This window comes from Diospyros lotus, chromosome 13 (genome assembly GCF_014633365.1).
Source record: "Diospyros lotus cultivar Yz01 chromosome 13, ASM1463336v1, whole genome shotgun sequence".
NCBI classification, from domain to species: Eukaryota; Viridiplantae; Streptophyta; class Magnoliopsida; order Ericales; family Ebenaceae; genus Diospyros; species Diospyros lotus.
Window position 1 is genome coordinate 12,778,112 of NC_068350.1, and position 13,298 is coordinate 12,791,409.

The window sequence follows — 13,298 nt, forward strand, 5'->3', positions numbered from 1 at the left end:
GGTGAGAAGGATGACGAGACGTCTTCCAAAGGGGCGGATCCAAAAGAGATTGAAGACTGGGGTCGGATTGATCGAAAAGCAAAGGGGTTGATTCGGCTTTGTCTCACAGACTCGATTCTGACGAACGTGATGACCGAACCTACAGCCAAGGATCTGTCGCAGAAACTGGAGTCGCTGTATCAAAGTAAGTCGTTGGTTAATAAGTTGTTTTTGAGGAAAAAGCTGTATAATCTTCGGATGCATGAGGGCGATTCGTTTTCTGCACATCTGTATAACTTTAACACGTTGATTAGTCAACTTGTATCAATCGGTGTTAAGTTTCAAGATGATGATAAGGCAATAACACTACTTTGCTCACTGCCGGATTCATGGGATAACTTGATTGTGGTGATCGGTGGTGAGGATAAGGAGTTATCATATGAAAGTGTGGTTTCTGCCTTGTTATCGGAGGAGACACAAAGAAAGGGATCGGGAAATTCCAGTAAAGAGGCATTGGCGGCTAGCGGAAGGCCAGCAGAGAAGAGTCTGAATCGGAGAGGGTCCAGGTCCAAATCTCGTGGGCGATCGAAGAGTAGGGAAAAGAGGGTACAGTGCTGGAGATGTGAAGAGTGGGGCCATGTGAAGTAGGACTGTAAAAACAAGCCAGTTTCTAAGAAAGAAGCTGAATCATCTTCGGGTAAAAAGGATGTCGATGCAGGAGATATGTATCTGGCTGCTGCATGTATGGCGCAATCAGACAAGGATATCTGGTTGATCGATACTGGTGCTTCATATCACATGACGCCTCATAGACACTGGTTTTGTGAATATGAGCAATATAATGGTGGGGATGTCATGCTCGGAGATGATACTGCAGTTTAGATTGTCGGGCGTGGCAGGGTGAAGCTGAGGATGAGTAATGGCACTGTGAAGACTATTCCAGACGTGATGCACATACCCTTGATGAGTAGAAATCTGTTATCAGTCGGTACAATGGCTGATTCGGGGATTATTTTTAGCTGTGATAAGGATTCGTGCAAGATGACACGAGGCTCTATTGTGATTGCACGAGGAGTTCGTTACAGGACATTATACAAGCTGCTCGGGAAAATAGTGACTGTTGGTAGCGGGTTTGTTTCTGAAAAGGCCAAGGAAGATGGACATGATATGTCCATGTTGTGGCATCAGAGGTTAGGGCACATCGGTGAAAAGGGGCTATCTACCTTAGCTTCGAGTCAGATGGTAGAAGGAGTTCCAAAATGCTTTATGGGTTTTGAGTTCTGTGAACACTGTCTCCATGGAAAACAGAACAGAGTTAGCTTCCAACACACCGGTACGAGAGCAGCTGAGGTTCTCGAGCTGATTCACAGCGACGTTTTTGGACCTACTCCGACTCCATCTATTGGAGGATCCAGGTACTATGTATCATTCATAGATGATTTTTCGAGATATAGTTGGATTTATTTTATTAAGAGTAAATCTGATGTATTCGAGAAATTTCGTGAATTTAAGGCCTTGGTTGAAAATCAATTGGGCAGGAAGATCAAGGTCCTTCGTACAGATAACGGAGGTGAATTCTGTTCGGATAAATTCGAGCAATTCTGTGTGGATAATGGTATTGCAAGGCAGAAGACGACTCCATATACACCCTAACAGAATGGGGTGGCCGAAAGGTTAAATCGGTCACTCATAGAAAAGGCGAGATGCATGCTGAGTTGGGCAGGTTTGGAACCAGAATTTTGGGCGGAAGCTGTAGCTACGGCCTGTTATTTGAAGAACCGGTCACCGACCTCATCAGTGAAGGATCATACACCATATGAGGCAGCGTTTGGGAAGAAGCCGAATCTGTCACATGTTTGGGTGTTCGGGTGTGATGCATATGTTCATGTACCCAAGGAGAAACGAGGTAAGCTTGACAATAAGTCTGAGAAGAACATATTTGTCGGATACAAGGAAGGGGTCAAGGGCTATAAGCTGTGGAACCCAGAATCAAAGACCATTGTATACAGCAGGGATGTTGTCTTTCGTGAATCACAATCCCAGGTTGGCACGCAAAAAAGTGACGAGCCTAAGAAAGTGGTAGTGTTTGAAGAAAGTCCAAAAGCTGAAACTGTGGAGATGGTCTCACCAGGCACGCCAGTAGAATCTGATTCTGAATCGGAGCAAGGGGACTTGGTTAATGAAGTTGAGGATGTAGATTCGGATGAAGACTCAGATACAGATAGCATGCCGGTTCTCAGGAGATCGACGCGGGAAAGAAAGGTACCACTTCGATACTCACTTAGTGCTTTGAGTACGTTTCATGCTTTGAGCATTACTGGAGATGATCCCAGTTCTATAAAAGAGGCGAGATCCATGGATGATGCAAATCAGTGGGAGCTTGCAATGGTAGATGAGATGCAGTCGCTTGATAAAAATGAAACATGGAGCTTGTGTAAATTGCCTAAGGATAGAAAGGCAATTGGGTGTAAATGGGTGTTCAAGCGAAAGCTGAAACCGGATGGGACTGTAGAGAAGTACAAGGCTAGGCTTGTAGCCAAGGGGTACTCTCAGATCGAGGGTGTTGACTATGACGAGATTTTCTCTCCCGTGGCGAAGTTGACCTCGATACGGTTTGTTCTGTCTATAGCAGCTGCATATGATCTTGAGGTAGAACAGATGGATGTAAAGACGGCCTTCCTTCATGGGGACTTGGAGGAGGAGATATATATGAGGCAACCAGAAGGCTTTGAAGTAAAAGGAAATGAGAATCTAGTGTGCAAATTGAAAAAGTCCTTATATGGGCTGAAGCAATCACCAAGGATGTGGTACCAGAAGTTTGACACGTATATGCTCCAGCTTGATTTTGTGCGTTCAAATTCTAACCATTGTGTTTATGTGAAGAGGACGGGCGATCAGTTTGTCATTCTCACGCTATATGTGGATGATATGTTGTTGATCGGGAATAGCATGAAGATGGTGAAGTCCGTAAAGAGTTTACTGGCCAAGAAGTTCGAAATGAAAGACTTGGGGCCTGCAAATTTTATTTTGGGCATGCAGATTAGGAGGGATCGTGAGAAACGGAAGCTGTGGCTAGGGCAGGAGAAATACATCAAAGAAATTTTGAAGAAATTCAATATGAGTGACTGCAAGCCTGTTGGTACCCCTATGCCTTTAGGGACCAAGCTATCTGCGGAGCAATGTCCTAAAACGGATGAAGAAGCTGAAGAGATGGCCCGAGTTCCATATGCGAGTGCAGTGGGTAGCTTGATGTATGCTATGGTGTGCACGCGTCCAGATATAGCCCAAGCAGTGGGAGTCTTGAGCCGATACATGTCTAACCCAGGTAGAGAACACTGGAATGCGATCAAAAGAGTTTTCAGGTATCTTCGTGGAACTTTGAATTTTTCTTTGCGTTATGAAGGTACAGGGAATGGAAATATGCTTGATATCGTAGGCCATGTAGATGCTGATTGGGGTGGAGATATTGATTGTAGACGGTCCACTAGCGGGTATGTTTTCACACTGTTTGGTGCTGCGTTGAGTTGGATGAGTAAAAGGCAAAGTGTGGTAGCGCTTTCTTCTACGGAGGCTGAGTATATGGCTCTTACTCATGCTGGAAAAGAGGCCATATGGTTACGGCGGTTGTGCTTGGAGCTTGGTTTTGAGCAAGGTGCTGTAGAGGTGAGATGTGATAATCAAGGGGCTATTTATTTAGCCAAGAATCTGGCGTTTCACTCACGCACAAAGCACATTGATATTCAATATCATTTCATCAGAGAAAGAGTAGAGAAGAATGAGGTTCGACTTGTAAAGGTTGACACAGTAAAAAATAGTTCAGACTTCCTTACTAAAGCTGTCACAGGTGCAAAGTTTGAATGGTGCTCAGCTGCAATTGGATTGAAGAAGAATGATATTGGAAGGGCTCTTATTTGTGAAAAGTATCCACCAAGTGGGAGAATGTTGGAGTTGGCGAATACTTCGGGGACCCTTGTTTCTCACACCGGGTACGCCCACGTGAGCTTAGGGATACTGAAATGTTACCCAACTAAATGTGACCCCTACGCGCGGGATACGGGGGTTCGGGGGCAGCGCCCCCGACACGGGTGTCCCGCTGCCCGGTCAGCAGGCTGGGGTTCGGGGGCAGCGCCCCCCGACGGGGGTTCCGTTGCCCGGTCAGCGGACGGCTGCCCCGCTCGCCGGTCAGCGGTATTAAGTTTAAGTGCCTCCAGAACTTTCCAATGCCCCAATATTACAGAACTTATAATTACATAAATATGCAGAAATTATGGATTTACTTATAAAAAGAGGAAAAATGTACACATATATGTGCTGAAATTGAGGAAGTCAACAGTTGATAAATTCAATGTATTAAAAATAGATCTTAAAATAAATTCCACGTATTAAAATAGATCTTCCAGAAAATCTGCAAGTACCCAACTATTTGCAGAGAATTGTGTAATATCATCCAGGTTAGAGATCTTCCTGAGGATCCTTCTTCCATACTTGGGCATCAAATTTTAAAATGAACAATTATTGAATCTGCTTATGATGTTAACATGCAAACAACACACATCAAAGCAGATGATGATTCCAAACCAAAAAAAAATCTCAAAAGGAAAAATCCAGTTACTTTGAATTGCAACTACATTTCTCACCAAAATTATTCCGAGGGTCCTTCAATATCCAAGCTCCAAGTTTTGTGAAAGATGACACTTATAAAGGCACTTCTAAAAGGGAGATCATCCGAACCTATCTAAACCACAGAATGACAAAAGTTTTACCTAAAATTCAGGCATTGAACTAACTACTTTAGGAAATTTCAAAATCCATCCCAACAATAAGCCAGTATAAAGCAACACAGACATAAATCCAGAAATTTAGGCATATTTTCCAAATCCATCCTAGCAATAAGCCAGTATAAAGAACTGTAGCTAAAGGAAGTCATAGAATAAAAAACAACTACAGAGCTGAGTCCGTTAATTTATCTATTAAAGCATTAATTTCTTAGCCATACTGCCATCTGAATAGAATTAGCTTAAAAGAAGCCATGGAATAAAAAACAACTACAGAGTTGAGTCCGTTAATTTTCATAATGCAAAGGTAAATATAAGCTTAGTTAATCCAACAAGATGGACCGTTAATGATGATGATAAAGCCAAATAAAAAAAAATATATATAGTAGTGTTCTGATCCTCGTCGCTTTATATTACATTTATGTTAGAGAGAAGATCCTTGTAATTAATTGATTAACCTTTGGTTCTGTAAGATCTGTACCACAGAATCATAAATCAAAGAAACCTATACCCCAAAATTAATGTGTTGAGACAGCAGATGCAACGGCGGCGTTGAGGTAGCGGATGCTGCGACGACGGCAGTGACAGTGTTGAGGCAACAAGGAGACTGCGACGGAGCTGAAGCTGGAGCCAGCGACGGAGAAGGAGATGGAGGCAAGATGTGGAGACGGAGGCGATGGGGAATGATGAGGCGGGAGAGAAGGAGACAGAGAGGGAGATGGAGGGAAATGGAGGCGGGAGAGAAAAGGATAATAAAAAATATATTTTGTTTATTTTTAAAGTTTTATAAATAATTATAAAATTTTAAAGTTATTCTTAAATTTTATTTTTTAACTTTTGTTTATATTTTGAAAGAAAAAAAAATAAAAAAATATCTTTTTCTATTTTTGTAAATTTTAGATATTTTTTAAAATTTATTTTTTAAACTTTTGTTTATATTTTAAAGGAAAAGAAAAATTAGCAAAATATCTCTTTTCTTTTTCGTAAATTTTTTAGTACTAAAAAATATACTTTTTAAGAATATTGAAAGAAGAATGAAATAAAAACATACTTTGTTTTTAATTATTAATTATATTTTATATTTTAAGAATGTAAAAATATACTTTTTTAGAATAAGTATATTATTAATAATTAATTATAAAAGTATATTAAAATAAAAAATATACTTTTTAAGAATATCAAAAGAAGAATGTTATTAAAAAATAAAAACATAATAGAAGAATGTTATTAAAAATAAAAATATTTTTTATTAATTATTAATTATATTTTATATTATTATACTTTTTTATATTAATAATTCACTTTTAGTGACTGTCGTCACAAATAAATATATTGAAATTAAAGTTATGCCAAAAACTTTTAGTAGCTGCTTGATGTGCCTAAAATGCAATGGCAAGTGCACCAGTCGATCAAGTAATAAAGTGAATGAGTAAAGTATCGTTCCCACGGGGACTGCCGAAACAAGTACCGAAACTGAGCAATCCTATTCTTTATCCAGAAAAATCGAATTAAAGATAATATTAACTAAAGATAAAATAAAACAAGAAGAATATGATGTATTGGAAATAGCAAAATAAAGAACAATCAGACAGGTTAAAACAGAGAGATAGGATAGCTAAGGTATTCGATTCACCTACGAGAATATTGTAATTCTTACCAAATAAGTTAATTAGATAGATTTTACTTACATGTGAAAGCGGAATTTCATAACTTATTTATTATCCTTTGGTCCAGGTATAACAAAACTATCGCTAATCACTAATTCTACACTTGGTCCATGTAAAATCAATTAATTAACGACGCATTAAGTTCTTTGAAATTCACTAACTCAAATTACTAATTCAAGCAAATTCAAGTTACCACAAAGATGAATATTCATACTTGGTCCGTTTCAATATTCAATCTAAGTTATGTGATATGCAAAGTTTAACATAAAATTACTTGGTCCGTATCATCTATGTTCATAAAATCATTTAACAGGTGATTAGGCTGTCAAAACAATAATAAGCATATCACATAATCACATGAAATAAACATCAATCAAATTAACCGAAAATAATATCAATCACAACATTGTCTCGTGGCTATCTCGTTACCTTAGCTAACAATAAATTTAGCCAACCATGATAACAGAAATCATCATAATAAAATTCCAGAAAAATATAATTAAAATTCAAGAATTAATTCAGAAACAAAAGAATTAACAGTCAAGAAAATTAATTGAGAATTCTTCTTCAAAGTTAATGATTTTCATGGTTGCTTTGCTTTTCCGTGTGGCTGCCTTCTCTCTGTCCGCTGCACCAGGCTCTATTAATTCCTTCTTGTTCGTGCATCTGGCTTCCAACTGCTGTCCGTCACTCCACCAATGGGCCGCAAGCCTTTATTTCTTGATTTCCTGAAGTCCCCACAAACTTCTCCAATTCCTTCTTAATTTCCTTGCAGTTTGTGCACGGCTTCAGGCTCCAATCCTTCAGTCCGTGCGGCGCTGCCCAATTCCAAAATCCTTCTCCTGTGCGCCTTTGCCGAATTTCTCCAATTCTCTGTGCGCCGCCCAGCCTTCTTTACCTGTTTCACATCTCAATTTATTATATATCTATCTAAGCAGTTCCACGCACACCCTTCAGAGCCCTAATCCACATCTCCCTTTATATTATTATAATATTATAATTTAAAATGCACTCACTCACTCCACATTCACGGCACTTTTATTCATAAGTTAATATAATATATATATATATATATATATCACACAAAGCACACACATCACCCATGTTCACGTTGCTTTATATAATATATACATAAATAGTATAATATATAATATATCATATATATAAGTAATATAATATATAACATTAAATATAATATTTAATATATTACTAATTAAATTAACTTTAATTATATTATAATACTTATTATTTATAATATTTATTTTTTTATTTAAGTTATAATATTAATTTTAAAATTAACTTTATAATTTTTTTTCTTTTTATTTTATTTATTTTATTTTCTTTTAAACCAAACACCAAGTAGTATTCTTATAAAATAATAAGAAATACTAAAAATTAAATATATTCAAAGAAAACTCAAAATACTAGACAATTCAAGGTAAAACACATATAAAATACTAAAAATACTATTCAATTATGACCAATAAATGTGTGAATAAATTCCCACATCACTGCTATGTTTGGTTGTCATAAATAATTCACCTTTAGTGGCTATCACAGTACACCGTCACAAATAGTCATCTTTCAATGGCCGCAAACCCCGGCCCTCACAAATAAGCATAATGACTCAAACTCTTTCCCAAGTTTTTAGTGGCGGCCACTTCAAGTCATCACAAATAATATACTTTTAGTGATCGCCAATTCTGGCCGTCACAAATAATGAACCTTTAGATAAGCTTGTTTGAGTGACTTCCACATCCCCAAGCTTTTAGTGGCAACCATGTTCGACTGTTACAAATACTCGATCTTTAGCGGCTACCACCCGTGACCGTCACTAATAATGTACTTTTGGTGACCCCTAAACCAACCCTTACAATAATCCACTTTTAGTGGCCGCCACACATGACCGTCACAAATAATGAACCTTTAGTGGGTGCCATTGGTGGTCGTCACAAATAAGCTTGTTTGAGTGACTTTCACATCCCCAAGCTTTTAGTGGCCGCCACCCGTGACCGTCACTAATAATGTACTTTTGGTGGCCGCCCATACCGACCCTCACAAATAAGCTTGCTTGCTTATTTTTGTTATGAATAATCCATTTTTAGTGGCCGCCACACATGGCTGTCACAAATAATCCACTTTTAATGGCCACCATAAATGGCTGTCACAAATAATCTTCTTTCAGTAACTATTAATGCAGCTCCTCACAAAAGAAACATCAACCCCAAAAACTTTTAGTTGCCATTATGACCGGCTGTCACAATAGTTCAATTTTAGTGGCCACAAGTCATGGCCGTCACAAATAATGAGCTCTTTAGTAGCCAATTTTTTCAGCCGCCACTAAACATGCATTTTTAGTGACAAACAGTTTATGGCTGCCACTAATAGTTGTATTTTTGACAAATATCTTTTGGCTGTCACTAAAAGTGGCCACTAAAAATTATTTTTCTTGTAGTGAATTACAATTAAACTATAATTACCATTATATTTTTGGAGTCATAACATTCACTCTCACTTAAAAGATTTCTTATCCCCAAGAAATCTCAATAGCTTGACCAATATTCTTCAACTAAGCCCTGTTTTCACGATCTGATCCATCTTCTTCTACATCGTATCATGATTTTTCTATTCAATTTTCCTTCTACATCTTCTTTAATTTGCTCTTCCTAAGCTTTTTCCTTAAATGCTTCTTTTGCTCCCAACTTACTATCATACACCATAGGTTCATCTTTAACAGATTTATCTTCCAATGGTGTCACATTGATTTTTTTTGACAATTTCCATTCCTTTCTTGGCATCGAGCTTGCATAGGAAGAAGTGAGAATGTTTTGTAGGTTCCATGATGTTTGAAACTTGACCTCCATCCAGCCTAGAGTAGATGCCAAACATTTAGCACGTCTTTGCTGATAACTGATTTTTCCTTTCCCAATCATTCATCATGTCTTCATCGAATTTGCTCTCGTCGCGTCTATAACTTTCATCGACAAACAATTTTGCCTTCCCCATATACATCGACCCTTTTTCGGCATTGATGGTCGTTGTGATGGGAAGAGATAACCAAGCTTGACGCGTAGAATTGGGTCATCAACCTTGGCAATGGTTTTGAGCTTCACTAATATTTTGGCAAAGTATTTTGGCGATAGCGAGCAACGTTTGAGGGTCAAATTTGGGTTTGGATTGCTACAAATGGCTTGGCAATCAGATATGGCGAAGCCGTTGGAGATGGACTTAGACGAGACTGATAGAAGAATGTTGGGAAGTGTGAAGAGTTGGCTAGAAAATAAAAACTAGCTCTCCATGAGAAAATATTTTCCAATATTTTGAAGAAAAATCAAGTCATGTAAGTAAAAGTTGGAAAATAAATTGTCTAAAAAAAACAATCAAATACTCAAAAAATTAGAATTTGAACGAAAAATAAGTATTTTCTATAAAAAATTTGATCAATCAAATGCACCTAAGTTCCCATCTTACCTTTGATTTGAGAGAGCCGCGGGGGAGGGGGGTGTTTCAGTGTTTAGATGACTTGTTTCATTTAATAAATGATTTTAAGGGGTTTAGTCTAGTTCCATTATAAATTGGGGTTAGGTCAAACTCGACCCATCAATAACTCTACCATTTGGGGTTAGCCCAACCCCAGTTAACCTAGTTGGGTTAGCCTGGTGACCTATTTCAATTTTTTTTTAATAATAAATATGATAAATTGTAAAAAAACACCCCTAAGGTTGAGTAAAATTGCAGGAATTACCCATGATGTTTGAGACATACCAATAACCACCCTTATTGTTAAACAAAAAGACTAAATGGCCATCCTAACCTTTATTTTTTTTTTCTTCTCTTTCTTACTCTTTTCTTCTCTAATTTAAAAAAAAAAAATAACAAACAACTAACGCAAACTGATTGCAGGCCGCCGACAGTAATTCGAAGAAAGAAATGAGATAAATCATGACAATAGATTTGGGTTTATTGATAATGAACTTAATTGCTTGGATTCATAGCAAGTGAGCTTACATGGATCTCTAATGCCCCAAAATTTTATAATATTTTGAATTATTAATTTTGAAAAAACTTGTTAGTTAGATGTCTCTATAATTAACAAAAATTGAATTTCCAGAGCAAAATTCTTTTAGGGGTGCAAGTGTAACACCCAAAATTTTACAACATTTAGGAATATCAATTTATGAGAAAAATCAGTAAAATAGATGTAATTGATGAATAAATTAAAATTTAAGTACTTGAGAGGTTTGGAAAAAATAATTATTATGACAAATAATTTTAGAATTTTTTCTTAAATAAAGGTTTTAAACTTGAGTTCAAGATGTTATGAGACAAGAAGAGCAAGAAGATGTAAAATTGTCTCATCGATCATTCCATTCTCAAATCTCGGCTTAAATACTAAAGCAAAGTTTATAGGTCAAATTACAAGAATGTCATCTAACTAATACAACATATCTAACTGTTACTGTCAGGGCCCACTCCCAGATTACCTACTAGCATAGGAAGTTCGAGAGAGAGTCCATTCAAAATGGATACAGATACAAATATTACCCTGAATTTACCAAAAATTCTTTTCATTTCCATATTTGCTCACTATCAACAGGAGCCAAAATCAACATTATACATCTTTATTTACATCATAAGCTAAGGCTTACAACCCTTACATAAAAAAAAAATAAATAAATAAAGGGCATCAAGGTTTTTAATACAAAATGAAACCCTCTAATCATGCCCTCACTCTACACCCATGGATTTTTGAAGCCTAGACATCTCTGTATACATCTAACCAGAACTCGCCCCAAACACTTTATCTTCCACTTACCTGGAATGACAACGAAGCAAGGGTGAGCCGCAATGCTCAGTAAGTATATATAGCAAAAGGGAAATAACAACAAGCACCATATATGAAAGTATGAATAACAAAGAGTCAAGGGAAACTCACTATCGAGGTGATGCACGCTTTTCAAGGTGTTTTGATCTTTAAGGCAAATGCGAGTTTTCATATCCTAACTATGGTTTTGTGAGTGGTTTTCTCATAAGAACTTATATTCATGATATGGTTGTCATATATGTATGTTGTTATAAATACAATATTCATTTTGTCATATTGCATGGAAAGTCGTGATAATTTCATGGCACGATATTATTGTCACATTGATATTTGTGCATGGGAATGGGATGTCGCCCCCAGAGTGTAACCCTAATTCCTCTAGGGCAATGATGGAATAACGTTAGGCTTATCCTACAAAGGTTCAGGATTTGCCTAGGATTCTGTGTCGGGCTGGTGGGCCTGGGAAGTTACATTAAGGGCAAATGTTATTCATGTTATCGCATCATGCATTCATACATATATGTTTGGACCCTCACTAGAAGTTTCATCTTCTAATGGGTTATGCCCTTGGGACATGATGGCGTGGTTCCAGTTTAGACCTGCAGCTCAGGTAAGGAGCAGGTTGAGATATAACGGCACATGATGGCGTGACTGATGGATTCAGCGAGCTGACTCAGATATGTTTTAGCTGATGTTTTATTGATGATTAGTCTTGTTAGAATATTATGGAATCTCCATGTATTTATGTATTTCAATATTGAGGATATGATGTTAACTATGGTACAGATTCTTATGTTATAAATAAAGTGAATTGATTATGTACCATATCAGGTTTCGATTATCGCTTCCGCATTTTTAATGATTTGCTGGGGGTTTTGTTTGGAACACGATACTTAAGGTTTAAGTTATGTACCGAGAAAGAAAGAAAGAAAATAATTTATATATATTTTGGGCCTTAGTATAGTAACATGCTCGGTAAGAGAAAAACGGGGTGTTACACCCAAGCATCAAGCATAAATGACACATATGGACACTTGCCAATCTCTATAAACATAGATGACACACAAGTCATGCCTTCTCACTAACCATGATTCAATTTGTGTGTGTATATATATATATATATACCATGCTTTCTTTTCTTACCACAATTCACACACTTTACCATCATGGAAGAATACATTCACCCACTTAGACCATGGCATAAAGCCATTTTATCAACATAGCTTATAGCACAAAAATAATGCGAACACACCGCCCTATTCTGAATACACCGCCTTTTGCAATATGATTACATAATGCAATGCAACACAACCGCAAGCACAATTACAACAAGTAACATGCACACACTTGACGCCATAGTGCAACACACTTAATCAACATAATCCATAGCATGAGAAAATACATGATGCACACATATACACAAATGTGGACGAGCTGCCTTGGTAGGATATTTCCATTTCTTTCTTCCATGCAGATGAGTCGCCTTCTTTCACATTTCTTTCTTTGCGGACAAACTGCCTTTCTTGTCATGGTATGCCTTGGGGATATCCACTTACTTTCTTCCGCACAAAATAATAGGTGCGCAAAGGCAATATATATACATACATGTTGGAAATGTATGCCCTAAAGACACGTTTTGTTTAATTTATGGTAATGATGTTTCTTTTATTCAGTTTATGGCACATATATTATTTGCATTTAATTGTTGGAAAAGTGTCCATGCTATTAAGTAAGTGATTCATGTGATGGGTCGTTCTTCACAGTTAGGCATGAATCATGGGTACTTAATAAGCAAGAAAATATTACTCTTGATCTTTTGATAGAACTGGGCATTCTATCATGATAAGATCATTGTGCAATAGATCCTAATGGAAGATGGCTTGCCTTAGCCAGTAAACAGTCCGTTTACTCTAATTGTATAAGCGCATTTGGAATGCGTAGAGTGGACCTGTGATAGAAGCTAATGACAAAGTACTAATCATCATGGAGCTAGTCTATCACTGCTACTACGTGGACGAGTACTCTAATACTTGAGTATTAGTTGGTGGTCTA